This window comes from Myotis lucifugus, unplaced genomic scaffold, assembly GCF_000147115.1.
Source record: "Myotis lucifugus unplaced genomic scaffold, Myoluc2.0 scaffold_31, whole genome shotgun sequence".
Classification (NCBI taxonomy): Eukaryota; Metazoa; Chordata; class Mammalia; order Chiroptera; family Vespertilionidae; genus Myotis; species Myotis lucifugus.
In genome coordinates, this window is record NW_005871079.1 from 5,817,496 (window position 1) to 5,833,453 (window position 15,958).

The 15,958-nt window shown below is 42.8% G+C and overlaps 1 protein-coding gene across 4 annotated transcripts in view; it reads right to left on the minus strand.

Annotated features, from left to right (window-relative positions):
• Positions 1 to 15,958, minus strand: part of GNA14 (G protein subunit alpha 14) — a 140,541-nt gene that overhangs the window by 97,090 nt on the left and 27,493 nt on the right. Inside the window, exon 1 of one of the 4 annotated variants that reach the window (XM_023752402.1) lies at positions 4,708 to 4,854. The exons of the other annotated variants lie outside the window; for them this stretch is intronic. The gene's annotated coding sequence lies outside the window, so the exon portion shown is untranslated. Of the gene's footprint in view, positions 1 to 4,707; positions 4,855 to 15,958 lie in introns of those variants that run through there. 4 annotated transcript variants of the gene reach the window in all.

Sequence of the window (15,958 nt, forward strand, 5' to 3'; positions counted from 1 at the left end):
ACTCAGTAGGCCTGAGGCGTGGTCTAGAATTTGCATTTCTATCTTTTTAAAAAATATATGTTTTTACTGATTTTAGAGACAGAGGAAGGGAGGGAGAGGGAGAGGGAGAGAGAACATCAATGAGAGAGAAACATCGATCAGCTGCCTCCTGCATGTCCCTACTGGGGATTGAGCCCTCAACCCGAGCATGTGCTCTGACCAGGAATCAAACTGGCGACCTCTTGGTTCATGGGTCGACTCTCAATCCACTAAGCCACACTGGCTGGGCTGCATTTCTATCTTGCTCCCAGATTATGCCAATGCTGATTTGGGGACTACTTGAGTAGCAAGGCTTTAACCCTCCACCGCTGGACCCAAAGTAGGTAATCCAGGGAACAAATGAGATACTCCCTTGATCCGTAAGAAAATGGTATTAAACTTCTACTTATGTTATTTTTATCTAAAAAATTTGAATCTAAACACACATAATTACATTCAGTTAGTCCATCTGTCAGATGGCTTCCCATCAGGTTGTGTGAAAGAATTATGAAAAAGGGTGGAGATAAAACTCTGCAATGCAGAGGGGTTGAGAGACCTACTTGTTCATTCCCATGCAATTTACTACAATAGGCTGAAATGTGTATGGTACAGAATTTATGGGACACATTATCCAGTTTCATTGAAACTAACCCTCACAAGTATATAAGAGGCTTAATAATGCCAAAAAGCTGTCAATTAAAGATAACATTAATAATCTACATCCGCCTACTAAGAGGTTTGTCCAGAAATCCAAAATTATAATGAAGATTATTTGGAATATGGACTTACAGTCATCTTTGTATGATCGTGAGAGTACATTATATCTGGAAATAAGAGCAGAATGTACATATCATTTTTAAGTAATAATTCCTACTTTGAAGGGCACATATGCATACATTATTTTATGGATGAGGTTCACAATCCAGGTTTGGAGACCACTGCTCTATACTACCGGCTGGCCTCCCTTGTACCATGGAATCAACAACCTAGCATCCTTTGGTCAACCCTCTGCCTCCAAGCCACTTAGTCTCCAGTGCTGTGACCTTACCCCGCCCCCCCCCCACCCCAACCCTCTATTCCAACCAATGTTTCAGTTGCAGGGGCAGCAAGAAAAGCCAGTGATTCCAAACTCAAATGCCTACAACAGTGAAGGAGGGATCAGAAAATTATAGAGAAGAGTGTTTTTAAAAATGATAGACACATGATGATAAGTGGAAACTGACCATAGATCTCAGCACTGAGAACACAATAAGGAGTAATAGAGACTATGGCAGCATGGAAAATGCTTGACTTTTTTCTTGCTGTTTTTGCCCAGTTGGGGCATGCAGACCCAGAATTGTGATCTTCTAATATTTCAAGAAAAACATATCTGGAATTTTACTGGATACCACACAATATTTAAACATAGGTGCATGCACACACACACACACACACACGCTTGAATTTGCCAAGACTCTAAGCCACATTTGGACCATGAGCCACCAGTCTGCTCTCTCCACTGTGTTTAGAGTTAAAACCTTTAACTGAAGCCACATAATCATAATTAAAACAAAGAGAGGCAGGAAATGAAGAGCAAAGTTCATAAGTCATGAAGTCAGAGTCAACAACAAGCTAAATCCTGTGAAGGGGAAGGAAAAGAGAAAGAAATGCATGGGAAAGCAAGATGAAGAGGCCAAGCTAATAAGAACAAAAGAGCAAAGGCAGGGATTCTTGTTTGCTTCCTCCTTTTTTTTCTCCCTGGTGGTCAAGAATTAATCAGTCTTGCTTCCTCAGCGTGTGGGCCTACTATGCACAGCCTCAGGAAAGTGATTTATACTCACTAATGTTCCATTTTGTCTGAGCAACAAGACTACTTTTCCCAGCATTCCTTGCAGTAGGTGTGGATGTGTGAATAAGTTTTAACCCATGGAATGTGAGCAAAAGGAATGTGCATAAGCACCAGGCCTGGACCATGAAAACACACAAACACACACACACACACACACACACGCCTGCGCATGCTCGGAATCTCACTCTTTCCTTCATCCTTAATTGCACGAGGAAGCAAAGGTCTGGAGGAAGGTGGAACCATATAATCCAAGAGGCTGAACTCAGCTCTCACCACCACAGACCCCTCTGAATCATGATGTGAGTGAAAAAGAGACTTCTATTTTGTTCACCTACTTTGGTCTTAATCCTCCCCACTTTAAGTACATTAATCACAGCCTACTTCTTCTTGCCCCAAATCTTTCCTTACTTCAGCTAAACAGCCCATTTTCTTGAATATTACCCAATGGCATGATTCCAGTCTCCAGGCCTCTGATCTCTGAACATGCCCTGTTTTGCCTGAATGACTCTCAAGGTGGGGATCACAAATGGAATTTCTTTTCTAGAGTGGGGTATGACTAGTGCAGAACAAAACAGAATCATCACCTCCTTTTTCCCAGATGGTCTGCCTCTACTGATGGAATCTGTGATGTCCATCCACTAAGCCCCATATGTGTTTTACTGGTGCTTGTCTGCTGCTATATCTTTCCCATCCTATAACTCCAGATTTATCTCTTGGATTGTCAGAGCTTTTAAGTGTAGCACATTAGGTTTATTTTGTTATTCTATGGCATTACCTCCTCAGCATGCCTTGGTGAATTCCTTTTGCTTTTGCCTTTCCATTTGCCCTTCTCTTTTAATTGCATTGCAGTCTCAGTGGTACTAGCAATCAAGGACGTCTGCCGCCTTCTGACCTAGCAACCAAACATTACACAGGCTATATACAGCCACCCTGCCCTTTTATATAAAAAACACAAGAATTGAAAGCAACTAGGAGAGATACATCTTTTTTAAAATGTCTCACGTGGATCATCCATTAATTCCTGCTACCCAGAATCTCAGAGCATCTTTCCCACAACTTGGTTAACATTTCCTTGAATTCTGTGAATCCCTCTCTGCATTTGATTTTTATTACTGCTATAACAAATCAGTGGCTTAAAACAATACAAATTAAGGGTCTAGCATATAGACTATATAAAGCCAACAAGAATACAAAACCCAATTTTAAAATGGGCAAAGGACTTGAATATACCATTCTACATATAAGATATATATATAAAAATTGATGCTCAACATCATTAGTCATTAGAGAAATGCAAACAGAAACCCACTAGTGAGATACCTACTAGGATAGCTACATTTTTTAAAAAAAGAAAATAATAAGTATTGACAAGGACATGGAGAAATTGGAACCCTTGTATATTGCTGGTGGGACTATAAAATGGTTCAGGCACTGAGGAAAACAGTCTGACATTTCATCTAAAAGTTACACAGAGTTACTTCATGATCCAGCAATTTTACTCCTAAGTATATACTCAAAAGTACTGAAAACAGGTACTCAAATAAGTAATGTATATGCATATGCATAGCAGCACTGTTCACAATAGCCTAAAGGTAGAAACATCCCAAATGCCCATCAGTAGATAAATAAACAAACTGTGATATATCCAAACAATAGAATATTATTCAGCCATAAAGAGATACGAAATATGACCTATGCTACCACATGGATGAACCGTAAAAACAGTATGAAAAGTGAAACAAAGCAGATGCAAAAGGTCACATACTGTATTATTCCATTTATATACAATACCCACCACAGGTTAAATCAGAGAGACAGAACACAGGCTGGTGGTTACCAGGGGTGAGTGGATGAGAACCAACTACTTAATAAGTACAAGGTTTCCTTTTGGGGTGATGAAAATATCTTGGCACTACATAGAGTGACGGTTGCATAGCTTGAGGAATGTATTGAGTTGTTCACTCTAAAGTGGTTAATTTTATATTTTGTAAATTTCATGTTAATAAACATACACATGCATACACATACAAATTTATTATCTTTCAGTTCTGTAGGTCAGAATCAAGGGATTGACGGGTCTGTACTTCCTCTGGAGTCCTTTAGAGAAGAACTCATACCCTGCCTTTTCCAGCATCTAGTGGCTACTTGCATTCCCTGACCTGTGGCCTCCTTCCTCAATGCCATCCCTCTGACCTTTGCTTCTGTCATCACATCTCCTCTGACTGACCCTCCTACCTCCTTCTTATAAGGACCCTGTGATTACATTGGGCCCACCAGGATAATCCAGGCTACTCTCCTCATTTCAAGATCCTTAATCCATCTGCAAAGTCCCTTTTGCCATGTAAGGTAATATATTCACAGATTCTGGGGTTTAGGATGTGGACATCTTTGCAAGGTCATTTCTGTCTACCACGCCCCAAAGCCCTTTAATGAATTCCTTTTCTTGCTTTCATTAGCAAGTGTCTGCTGCTTGTAAGCACGGAATCTCAATCAATAAAATGCTTTACATTTTTCAGCATTTTGAATAAATAGGGACCATGAAAGCAGCAGACAAGATTTCGAGATTTCTTGACATAACAGGAGAATGACTAAGAAGATCTGTGGGAATTTTATGTTTGGCACGTGGTGCTTTCCCAGGAACAAGGAAGCAAAACGAGCAGATGCTTAATACGTGTCTGAGGGCTGAATGAATAAAAGGATGAGAACAAAATATGCAAAGTTTAACAAAAGCATTTAACCAGAGGCGGCAGAAGCAAGGGTAAGTTTATGCAGAGATGAGCCAGGAAACAGAAAAAGGTATTAAATATAAAACCTAGGCTAGAGTGCTGTTTAGCATCTACGGCATGAAAGTTGCCACTCACCCTTCCTTATGAGGTGACACCTTCCCACTGTTAAGCCTTCATCTGAGTCAGAGGTCACCTCGGCCCCAGGAAGTCCTTCTGCTGTCCCCAGACAGAATCAACAGCTTTCTCCCTTCTGCAAATATGTACTGAGTGTTTGCTGGGCTGCTCTGAACTGTTAGAGTCACGGCCAAATCTTCAAAGGCGGAACATGCTTCAGCCTTCACTTGGCCGCCACCTAAAAGTGCCCGGAGCACGGCGGCAAGGTTTGCGTGTTCGCCGCATTAAGAAGGAAAAGCGCCAAAAAGGAGAGCTGTTTGTTTTAGACATTAGCATTTAAAGGCATCTTCATTTTTATTCCATTAGTTATGTAGATCCTGCAAAAATATTTGAAAAAAACAAGTGTGGAATCCCGGAACCTCTGAGTGCCCCAGGAATCTATTTAGTTCACTAACTTTCGGGACCAGTGTACCAAAACCTGGCACTGGTTTTCACAGGTACATTTCTTGCAAACCCTGCTGGCCTGGTAAGCAAATAATTAATTGTGGGGACAGTCTCACTTTCTGACAGGCCAGCTCACTTCATTTCCTTGAGCTTTCAGGGCAGAACGATTTGACTGCCTCTGCCTTAAACAAACTGTTGGCTTAGCCAATTTATTTAACTTTGACCTAGAAATGTTATTCAGGCAAAACGAAGTGAGCTAGGTTTTTATTAGGAAGTCAGGGTTCCTGGAAGAGCAAAGAACATTCTTTGTTCAACATAATCATCTTGGGGTTCAGGCATCACTTGTACTTCATTCTCCAAAGCCATTGTATGAGTCAGCTCGGCCTTTATAGACATGTGTTTGTCGAAAGGGGAGGGGGGTGTTTGTTCGCGCTGGGTGGAGAAAGCATTGAGGATGGCTGGATATTGCTTTTTCCTCCCTGCTGGGGTTATCACCTTTAGTTGGTACACATTGGGTGAACTAGGTTACCTGAAGCAACACACACAGTGGGAGTGGCCCGAGAAAGCAGTCTCTAGGATTCGAATTGTGACCGTCCGAGTTATTGCCTTCAGGTCAGAGAACTTAACTACCTAAAATGATGCTGTGCAACATACATCTTTCATAGTCAGGAAAACATTAAATAAGAGTACAGTTGACCCTTGAACAGTGTCAGGGGCACTAACCCCTTGCACAGTCAAAATAAAAAATCCACTTCTATCTTTTGATTCCCCCATAACTTAATTACAGTCCCTTGGTATGCACAGGGATTGCTTCCAGGATCCCTGCAGATACCAAAATGCAATGTGCTCAAGTCCTTTATATAAAATGACATAAAAGAAAAAAAAAGAAAATGGCATAGAACAATGCATATAGTTGGCCCTCCACATCTGCAGATTCCCAAATGGGACAGAAAATACTGTTTTTGATTCATGGTTGGTTGAATCCACAGAATCAAAACCCAGGGATATAGAGGGTTGACTGTACATTTACTGGGGGGGAAATCCACATGTAAACGGACTGGCTGATAGAATGTGAAGATCTGTGTGGTGGGCGCTTGGATGTCTGAGCTGAGGGCAAGGTGCCCGCCTGCACAGTTTGAACTCTGATCAGGGCTGTCACAATGCATTCTGCAAAGAATCACAATCACTCTCTGGCCTACAGATTATCCTTTTCAGTTGTGCTGTTCAGCTACAAATTGGTAAAGCAGAGAAAAGGGGTGGGGGGGGGGGAGCAAGGCGGGAAATCCAGGTCAAATATGTGCATAGTTTTAAAAGCTTGCTTTAAAGTATTTTTTAATTCCTCCCTCCTAGTGAGCAAAACCACCTTATATTGTACAGTCGTTCAATGTTTAGAAAGTAATTCATAGAACTGCTTCCTTCTTGCCTAATGCCAGGGAATCCAAAAGCCATTCACCAGCAAGGCCTCGTTTGTTAGGAGTTGGGGGAGGGGAAGAGGACATCACTGCCAAGACTAAATAAATTGGAAACAGCTACAGAGATAAGGACATAATTCAGCAGCAACATGTTGGAACAACAGACTCAAAAAGAGTCAGAATATAAGAACTTTGAGTTTAGAGACTGGGACAGGCCAGCTCCTCAACTCTAGGCTTGTGTTTTTCTGTTCTTCTAGTCCAAAATAGAGATTATGTCTGCTCTCCTGAACAAGGCAGGTCAGCGTTTCAGAAGTGCACCAGCACTCCCCAGCCCTCTCTACACTGGCCCAGAGTGGTGGCAGGAAAAGGAAACTTTCCATGGATCATCCTCCTGCTCTGGTGCCCAGCTGGCCCTAAATAGGAGAACTAAAACGGAAGCTCAGTGTGCCTTCCACCCAAAGTTTTGGTGCCCGTGGGTAGGCTGCTAGGTTCTAAAGAACTGAGCTAACACCAGAGCCATCTGACTAGTCAGTCTTGGTGAAATGTCCTCTTTCCTAGTCTCTCAATTTTGAAAAGGGCCCCAGGCTGGTGTCTATAAAAGATGAAAGAACGCAAGTGTCATGAGGAACTCTCTCCTGAGTTAGAACTGAGTTTGTAACTACCAACCCTTTCTCAGAATGGAGGACGCTGGGCTTGACCTTGGCCCTCCCAGCTTTGCTCATGTTTCAAGGATGGTGCCTTCCCCGTGTGAGTGGGAGAGCTGGTTCCCCAAGTCCATGGCTCCTGCCAACAACTCTGTGTCTGCTTGAAGCAAGAAGACACTAATGTGTTATAAAAAATAAGAAATACTGCCGGCCCTTGGGAACAAAAAATAAGTGACCAGCATGTTGTGTGAGTGTGCCCTTAAACCAAGCCTTTCTTGCTGCCTCTCTCTCTGCCTGAAATGCTATTCACCAGAATTTCCACGGCTCTTCACCGCCCAGCTCCAACACCACCTTTTGCAAGAAATCTCTGACTACTTCCGAACCGCTAACCACTTCACACCCTCGCTTGGCAGCAGTGCTGCCCTATGGTGTAGCTGTTTGCCATGTTTCATGCCCCTGTTGGAATGTTTGCCACTGTTGCCACATCTCTTATATCTGCATTCTCCACACCACTTGGCAAGACCCACGAGTGCATGGCTGATGCTTGATGACTATTTGCTAAATGAACGTCTGGATTTATTCCTTGGCTTTGCTCACCAAGGATTTGAGGAGCTGAATTAATAAATTCCAGATGGGAATGTGCCATCTCTTTCCCAAATGGGCTACCAGAGCTCACGAGCACAGTGGATGATGCCTTCAGTGCTTCCTTCTAGCTTTTTATTCATATTAATGATGACACCATCTATCTAGGGCAGCGGTTCTCAACCTGTGGGTCGCGACCCCTTGGGGGTCGAACGACCCTTTCACAGGGGTTGCCTAAGACCATCGGAAAACACATATATAATAACATATTGTTTTTGTGATTAAACACTATGCTTTAATTAGGTTCAATTTGTAACAATGAAAATACATCCTGCATATCAGATATTTACATTACGATTCATAACAGTAGCGAAATTACAGTTATGAAGTAGCAACGAAAATAATTTTATGGTTGGGGGTCACCACAACATGAGGAACTGTATTAAAGGGTCGCGGCATTAAGAAGGTTGAGAACCACTAATCTAGGGCTTTCCATGTCCACCACGCTCAATACAATACACACACACACACACACACACAAGGTGTAACTAGCAGCTATATAACTTCTCTGAGCCTGAGACCACAAGGCTGGGAAAGGGCAGCAGGATGATTTGGCCTCAGAGCTCCTGCTTTTATCCAGCCCAGCATATTAATCCCTTCCAAACCGTGGTTCCTAAAGCGAGATGCCGACCGTATGATTATAAGACACTGCTTCTCACTGACGTTTCGCTTCCTGCTGCTCTCAGCTCACCCACTCTATCGCTTGACAGGCGTTGAGTGTGATAAAGTAAATCTGGACAGTGCCACGGACAGGAAATGCATTTTGCTGTGGCAAAATCCAAATTGCAACCATTTTGTCAAGAGAAAGATAGGAAAGAAGCACTCAGAGCTTTTAGGGATGTGTTAGAAAGACAAGCGCCTCTTCGTGGAGCGGGCTGAGTGTTGTTTTTTAAACAAAGACAAGCTATGAGTCCTTTGGAAGATTGCCCAAGAGAGGCTGTGTTTATCTCCCGGGACAGGGAGGATGGAAGCAGCACACAGGGGCTCCCTCAGACCTGCAGGGAGGGAGCTGTTACCTCCCCTGCGGGCCAAGTGCACTGCGTGAAAATAGCACCACCAATGCTTCCGAGCAGGAAAATGCAGAGCCACTCCATGCTCCTCTGCGCTACAACACACTGCTCTTCGAATGCCAAGTACACCAGCTCATCGTAGAGACTGTCACTGACATCGAGTATAAACCTACACGTCAGGACTGATGAAAAGATGCTTTCTTACTGATTCAAATGAAGCATATTCATTAAGCTGGTCATAGAAACCTTGAATAGGTAACGGTATTTTTCATTCATTTCTTTCTTTCTGGCCAAAGAGACTTGTAGTATAGAACACAGTATTGCACAACTCTATTTGTTGACTCTTTTTACATCCATTAGAAATAAAGACCAGACTGGGAAATGGTACAGGCTCCCTTTTAACCAAGGCTCTGGCTTTCTCCTCTGCATCTTCCCCACAGTGTCCCATAACGCATGCTTGTGATGCACTCGAGAGTAAATGCTCTTTGGGATACACTTTGAGGTGGGAACATCAGGGGAAAGAAATAGAAATAAGACATTAAGCTGATCCCAAAGTATTCCAAAGGGGAGAACAAAGAAGCTTGGTCATTTTGCTGTCTCACTTCGAGTTTGGACTGGAAGCCTGGTTGAAGTTATTGAAGGGTGGTCTTATAGCTACAAGCAGCACTTCAGACAAACAACGTTCCTGAGGGCCTCATTCGACCCTCAGAACTGCCCTGACAAGCCCAACACCGTGCCCATATTCTAAACACGCCTTTTTGTACCACGGAAGACCCTTTTGGGCTCACGCCTGAACTTCTCTGGAGAACTGATAAACACATTTTGCAGAAATGGCTGTAACTAAGTGGCCTTGAATGGGCAGTGTAACTTTAAAGACAAAACTGAGCTGTGAAAACTAAACCAACAGCATTGTGCCCAACACATTGACGACCCTGATAAACAGCCTCTGCCTCGGGTCAAGATTCTTTCCTGGAACCACCTTCTTCAGTAAGTTTTTAAAATATTGGTCTTGCTTAGTGCTCTATCCTCAGTGATCTTCTCAGTAGAAAATACAGAAAAATAAGATACTTGATAACATGCTCCCTTTTTACTTTCTCCAACAAATTTTGTAACTAAAGAAACTTTTTTTTGATCATATGTCACCTCTTTCCTTTTGCTTGAATTGAAAGCTGGCTTAGCCCAGTTAGTCATTTGGGATTAATTTGGCAATATTTCACGGGGTTAGGCAGAGAACTCTGTTGCTTATGGGGACTCCACCATCTCACAAGTTTGGAACTGATCCATGTATACTCCTGACTGAGTCATCTTTGTATCCTTGTACCCTATGACGGGATGGGGCATGCCAGACAAACATTTCTCAGTTGAATGGACAAACTGAAATCCTACTCATCATTCGAGATCCATCACAAAATCTGCTCCCATGAAGACTTCTCCAGTCCCCAAAGACTGCGGTCATTTCTGACCCCTTGTGCAGTTCATTATTTATATCTTTATCTCCCTAATTATTAGAGTGTATGCTACCCCATAGACAGTGCTTTCTGTTCAGTCACACTACTGAATAAACAAAAGCTGTACATTTGTCTCAAATCCAGCAAATCCCATTGATTCTGAGACTCAAGTAAAAACAAGGACTGGGTGTGTGTGTGGGGGGGGGGAATCACTCTTTCTATTGTATTCAACCATGCATTGAATACAAATTACCAACTGGGCTCCAGGCAAAGAGCCACCAGGGCTCTGCCCTTCTGGCTGTCTTCTCTTTGATCAGCAGCCTGAAGAAGTAGTCTCTGGGAGTCCCCTCTTTAAGTGGAAAAGGCCATGGTGGGTACAAAGTCTGAATGGCCAGTTCAGCACCATGATTCATTGTTTACTAGTGAGATACCTATTCATGTCTAAATAATAAAGCAAGAGCCAGGGATATAAAAATGACTAACACTGCCTCTGACTCCCACAGGATCTCCCACGAGGGGAGACTGATGTGCAAATACTTATTAAGCAGTGTAAGGAATATGAAAATAGATGAACACACCCAGTACTACAACTTCTCAGAGAAGAAAATAACTAAGTTAAGCGCATCAGGGGTTTGTCAGGAGTTTTTTTCACAGAGTAATCGATATTAAAGTTAAGCCTTGCAACATGCATCAAATTTTCACCAGACATAAAGTCAGGAAACAGTATTCTGGACAATGAAATCAGCACTGGCACTATATTACATGCCTAGAACAACCGCTGCTATTAACATCTTGTTTTGAATTTATTCATTGCAAAATTAGGTCATTTCGTAAAATGAAGGCCATGGAATAAAAAGCCACACAACAGAGAAGCTTTGAGTAGGGGGGTTGGGGGGAGGGAGAAGGCTAGACCCCGGTACCGCAGTACCAAAGGCCCCTGTAAGTGTGGGCAGGTCACACCCCACACAGAGGCTGGTAAGCCAGGGCTGCATCTGGCCAGGGATTTGCTCTGAGAGGTAACCTTTTCCCAATTCCCAGGAAGGCACCAGATAGGCTAAAGGTAGCTCTGTTGGTAAACAAAATTTGATCACCATGAAGAAAACAGAGGTGAGTGGACAAATACTACTCACCAGCTTTGTGATTTAGATAAGCTTAGCTCCGAGGGCACAGCATCTGCTAACAGGGAGGAGCCTGCTGTGGTCTATTTCCTGCAATGGGTTGGTCAAGTTCAGGTGTATTGGTCAAGTGTGTGCTGGGCCATGAGCTGACAGCGCCACCAGGCCTCCTTCAGTCTAAGCACCGTGGTCAGCAAACTGCAGCTCGAGAGCCACATGCGGCTCTTTGGCCCCTTGAGTGTGGCTCTTCCTAAGCCTTAGGAGTACCCTAATTAAGTTAATAACAATGTACCTACCTATATAGTTTACGTTTAAAAAATTTGGCTCTCAAAAGAAATTTCAATCATTGTACTGTTGATATTTAGCTCTGTTGACTAATGAGTTTGCCGACCACTGGCCTAAGGCATTTCTCCTGGTGAGACATTCCTTCCATCCGCCATCATATCATGTAACATCAAGGTTTAAAACATAGTGGCTAGTGATAAAAATGAAGAAAATTACATTTAAAAAACTAGCCAAACAAAAAACTGTATGTGTAGCATCATAAAGTATCTCAATTTCAAAAGCGAGGTAACACTTCTCTTTCTGTTTTAATTAAGATTCAACTATAAATAGTCATGATGTCCTTGTTTGGGGGCCTTTTCACAGCTGTCTCATTTTTTTTAAAAACATTGGAGGTTCAGATTTTATGATGATGTCCAAACGCTGTACCTACCTAATGGAGTAAAAGGGCAGAGGACAGCTGAAGCATCTCCCTTTACATCCTTGCATTTCAAAGCAGTGAAATGTAATGATGGTCAAGTCCCTATCCTGATAACTGAGCGAGAATCATTGATCAACTGCCTCCTGCATGTGTCACACTGAGGATCAAGCCCGAAACCTGGGCATGTGCCCTGACTGGGAATTGAACTGTGACCTCCTGGTTCATAGATCAACGCTCAATCACTGAGCCATGCCAGCTGGGCAAGCATTCTTATCAAGAGAGTTTTTGTCAGTAAAACTGATATATTTTTTCCCTTAGGAAATTTTGAGAGCAATCGATTTCTCCTTTAACTACCACCTGGAGTGCACAGGAACCTGTGAGGGTTCTCCCTGGCACAACAGGGAAATTCGTGGCCTCCGATTTCTCCTCCTGGGGCCCAAAATGTGCAAATGCTCTAATGCTGGTCACATGGCACCTTGGAGCTGCTAAAAACACACTAAGTTCCCCCTGAGAGACTCCGGATAGTGCAGAGAGCAAGACGAGAAACCACAGCGTGAAAAACAGAGTGTGAGTGATAAAGAGATCTAGGATCTTTGGCAAAAGGAAGAGGTCAAAGGAAGAATCTTTTTACTCAAGATTAATCAATCACTAACATTAGCACTCACAGACAGAATCCTCGTTTATTCCGATGAAATAAATATTACCTGAAATAAAATTCTCTGGCCCTACACACGATATTTTAGGAATTATGATTTGCAATATTTTCTAATGGGAAAAGAACACATTCCTGTAACAACAGGGCTTTATTCTACACAGAAAGAACTTTCTCAGTTTTAGAAACCGGATCAGGGCCGCTCACACGGGCATGTGAGCTGTGCCATGCTCAGAAGGGCCCTGGGGTTTAATGCTCTGGAGATGCCCTCCTGAAATCCATCATCATGTTCGCACAAAGGATCCCTTTTCATTCTGCACTGGCCCGCACATGATGCAACTAGTCCTGAACATTATTTAACCTGCCCCCCAATTCACTCATGTCCTACATGTCCCGGTTTATATTTCCACGCTGCCAACTCTTTATTGCCTTCTTTGAAATAAGGCAAACATCCGGTCTCGCCAGGCTCCCCACAAATCAGTGGTTGGCAAAGCCTGGCCCAAAAGCTCTTCACACAGTCACTAGGTTCACACTGGTATCTGTGTCCTGGGAAAGCTCATACTCTTCTTCCACAAGCAAATGACATTTGTATTAAAACTAGACATCACTTCCTACTGTTACAAAAGCGATGTCCTTCCCCTACCTACAGAATGGTCCCCCCTTATCTGCAGGTGTTCGTTCCAAGACCCCCAGTGGAGGCCTGAAACCACAGAGAGTATCAAACCCTGTATGTACTATGTTTTTCCCATAGATACATACCTATGATACAGTTTAATTTACAAATTAAGACTAATAAGAGATGAACAACAATAATAAAATAGAACAGTGATAACAATATGCTGTAATAAAAGTTATATGAATGGGGTCTCTTTCTCTCGAATTATTTTATTGCACCATCCTCACCCTCCTCCTTATGATGCTGCATGAGGAGATGAAGTGACGTGAATGACACAGGCACTGTGCCATAGCATTAGGCTATTACTAAGGGTTACTTGCACACAAGCACAGGGTTAACTCGACAGTTGATTTGACAACTGCACAGCTACTAAGTGGCCAATAAGCAGGTATGGAACAGAGTGTGGACACGCTGGACAACGTGATGACTCACATCCCAGGTGGGCTGGTGCGAGATTCATACTACTACTCAGAATGGAGCACAATTTAAAACTTGCAAATTGTTTATTTCATGAATTTTCCATTTAATATTTTTGCAGTGCAGTTGACAGCAATAACTGAAAGCACAGAAGTGCAACTGCAGAGAAGGGGGCCTACTGTGCCACTACGATGGCGTCTGTGTGGAAATGGGAAGTGGGTACAGTGTGGAATGTTTGGGTCTGGTGACTTTTCTAAGAGCCATTGATGCAGACCCCAAACCACACCTATTGGCTATCAGAAATGACCCCAGATTTCTCCAGCTCCAGGCGGAACTCGAATACTAGCCTGGGTCTGTGCTTCTTAAACTGAAGGGTAGTTGACAGTGTGCTGGGTACACAACGCAACAGAGGAAATGTCTAGAAAGTAGATATACTCTCTGTAACTAATCAGGAACATTATCTTCAATATAGGAAGAAATTCGTAGAGCCTAATGTAAAATCCCCTTTAATTATGGTTAATATATGATGTCAGAGATGCTTCCTGCTACTGTTGCTTAAGCTTATACTCAAATGCCCAAGGTTCCTCCTTCATTGTCTTCTGCCATTAAGGACCTTGGATGAAAAGGTTTCAGATTACCTTTTCTGCTATAACAAGAACCACGCACATGACAAGTTCTCACAGGATGACAGTCCCGTGGTTTGTATTTAGAGCAAAGCAAGCATCTGGTAAAGGTGGAGTTTGAGCCTCCCTCCTGTGGGTAAAGCCCTAAGTGAACATGCAGTCAGCAGAGCAGGGTGGGGCTCAGGGTTGATGCCCTTCCTTCCACATGCCGTTACGAAGGCCATCTGGCCACGTGGGCAACGGGACCAGCGGATCACTCTTCCATGCCCACCATCATCTCGAGTCTGTGGATATTGTCTGAAAACTCGGCAAAATAAACCGCATCTGGCTTCTCTCTCGTAACTAACCACCTCGTAGACCTGCCCGTTTACCTTCAAATCTTACCAAGGAAGCAGAATAACATGAAGCAAAAACACATAATCCAAAGCCCAAAAGTCCAAAATCAAGTCATGGTTCTACCACTGGCTAAATGCGTCTGAGTTTCTGAAAAGGGAAAATAGAAATAATACCTGACTACCTATGGCAGCGGTTCTCAACCTGTGGGTCACGACCCCTTTGGGGGTCGAATGACCCTTTCACAGGGGTCGCCTAAGACCATCGGAAAACACAAATATAATTACATATTGTTTTTGTGATTAATCACTATGTTTTAATTATGTTCAATTTGTAACAATGAAATTGGGGGTCACAACATGAGGAACTGTATTAAAAGGTGGCGGCATTAGGAAGGTTGAGAACCACTGACCTATGGGGTCATGATAAGGATTAAATTAAATAGAGGAAACAGTATAAGGTGCTAACAATTATTATCTCATTCTTTCTACCCTTCTCATTGCTTTTAGCATTACCCGACGGTCCAACATAACTTGGTAAAAATTGATACTTAACCCTATAAAAAGTACCTAAATACCTCAACATTCATTTTTTAAATAAAATTGTTAAATGTGAAAATCCAACTGGGCTATAGTGACTACGGGAACCAGTGCTCCTTTATTGTCCACAAATTTTTCAAAATTTCTATAGGAAAGAGCCCACCCTGCACCTCAGCTGTGTTGATCGAAGAGATTGCCAATCCTTGGATGGAAAGATGGACATGAGGCACTCCTTATGGTGACTTCTAAGTACTCAGAATAAGATGTCACTGCAGAGAGGACCTCCCAGCTGCTTCAGATTTTTAAAGGCCTGGTCCCTAACCTTTTGTTAAAAAGGCTTTAAAAAAATAGATAGGAATATTCTTTTTTATTATTATTGATTTCAGAGAGAGAAAGGGAGAGGAAGATATGGACAGAAACATTAATGATGAGAGGGAATCATTGACTGGCTGTCCCCTGCATGTCCCCCCACTGAGGATTGAACCCTCAACCCGGGCATGTGCCCCAACTGAGAATTGAATTGTGACCTCCTGGTCCATGGGTCTACGCTCAACCACTGAACCACAGTGGCTGGGCAAGAGAGGAATAGTCTTTATTAGAGATTTAGGTCACAG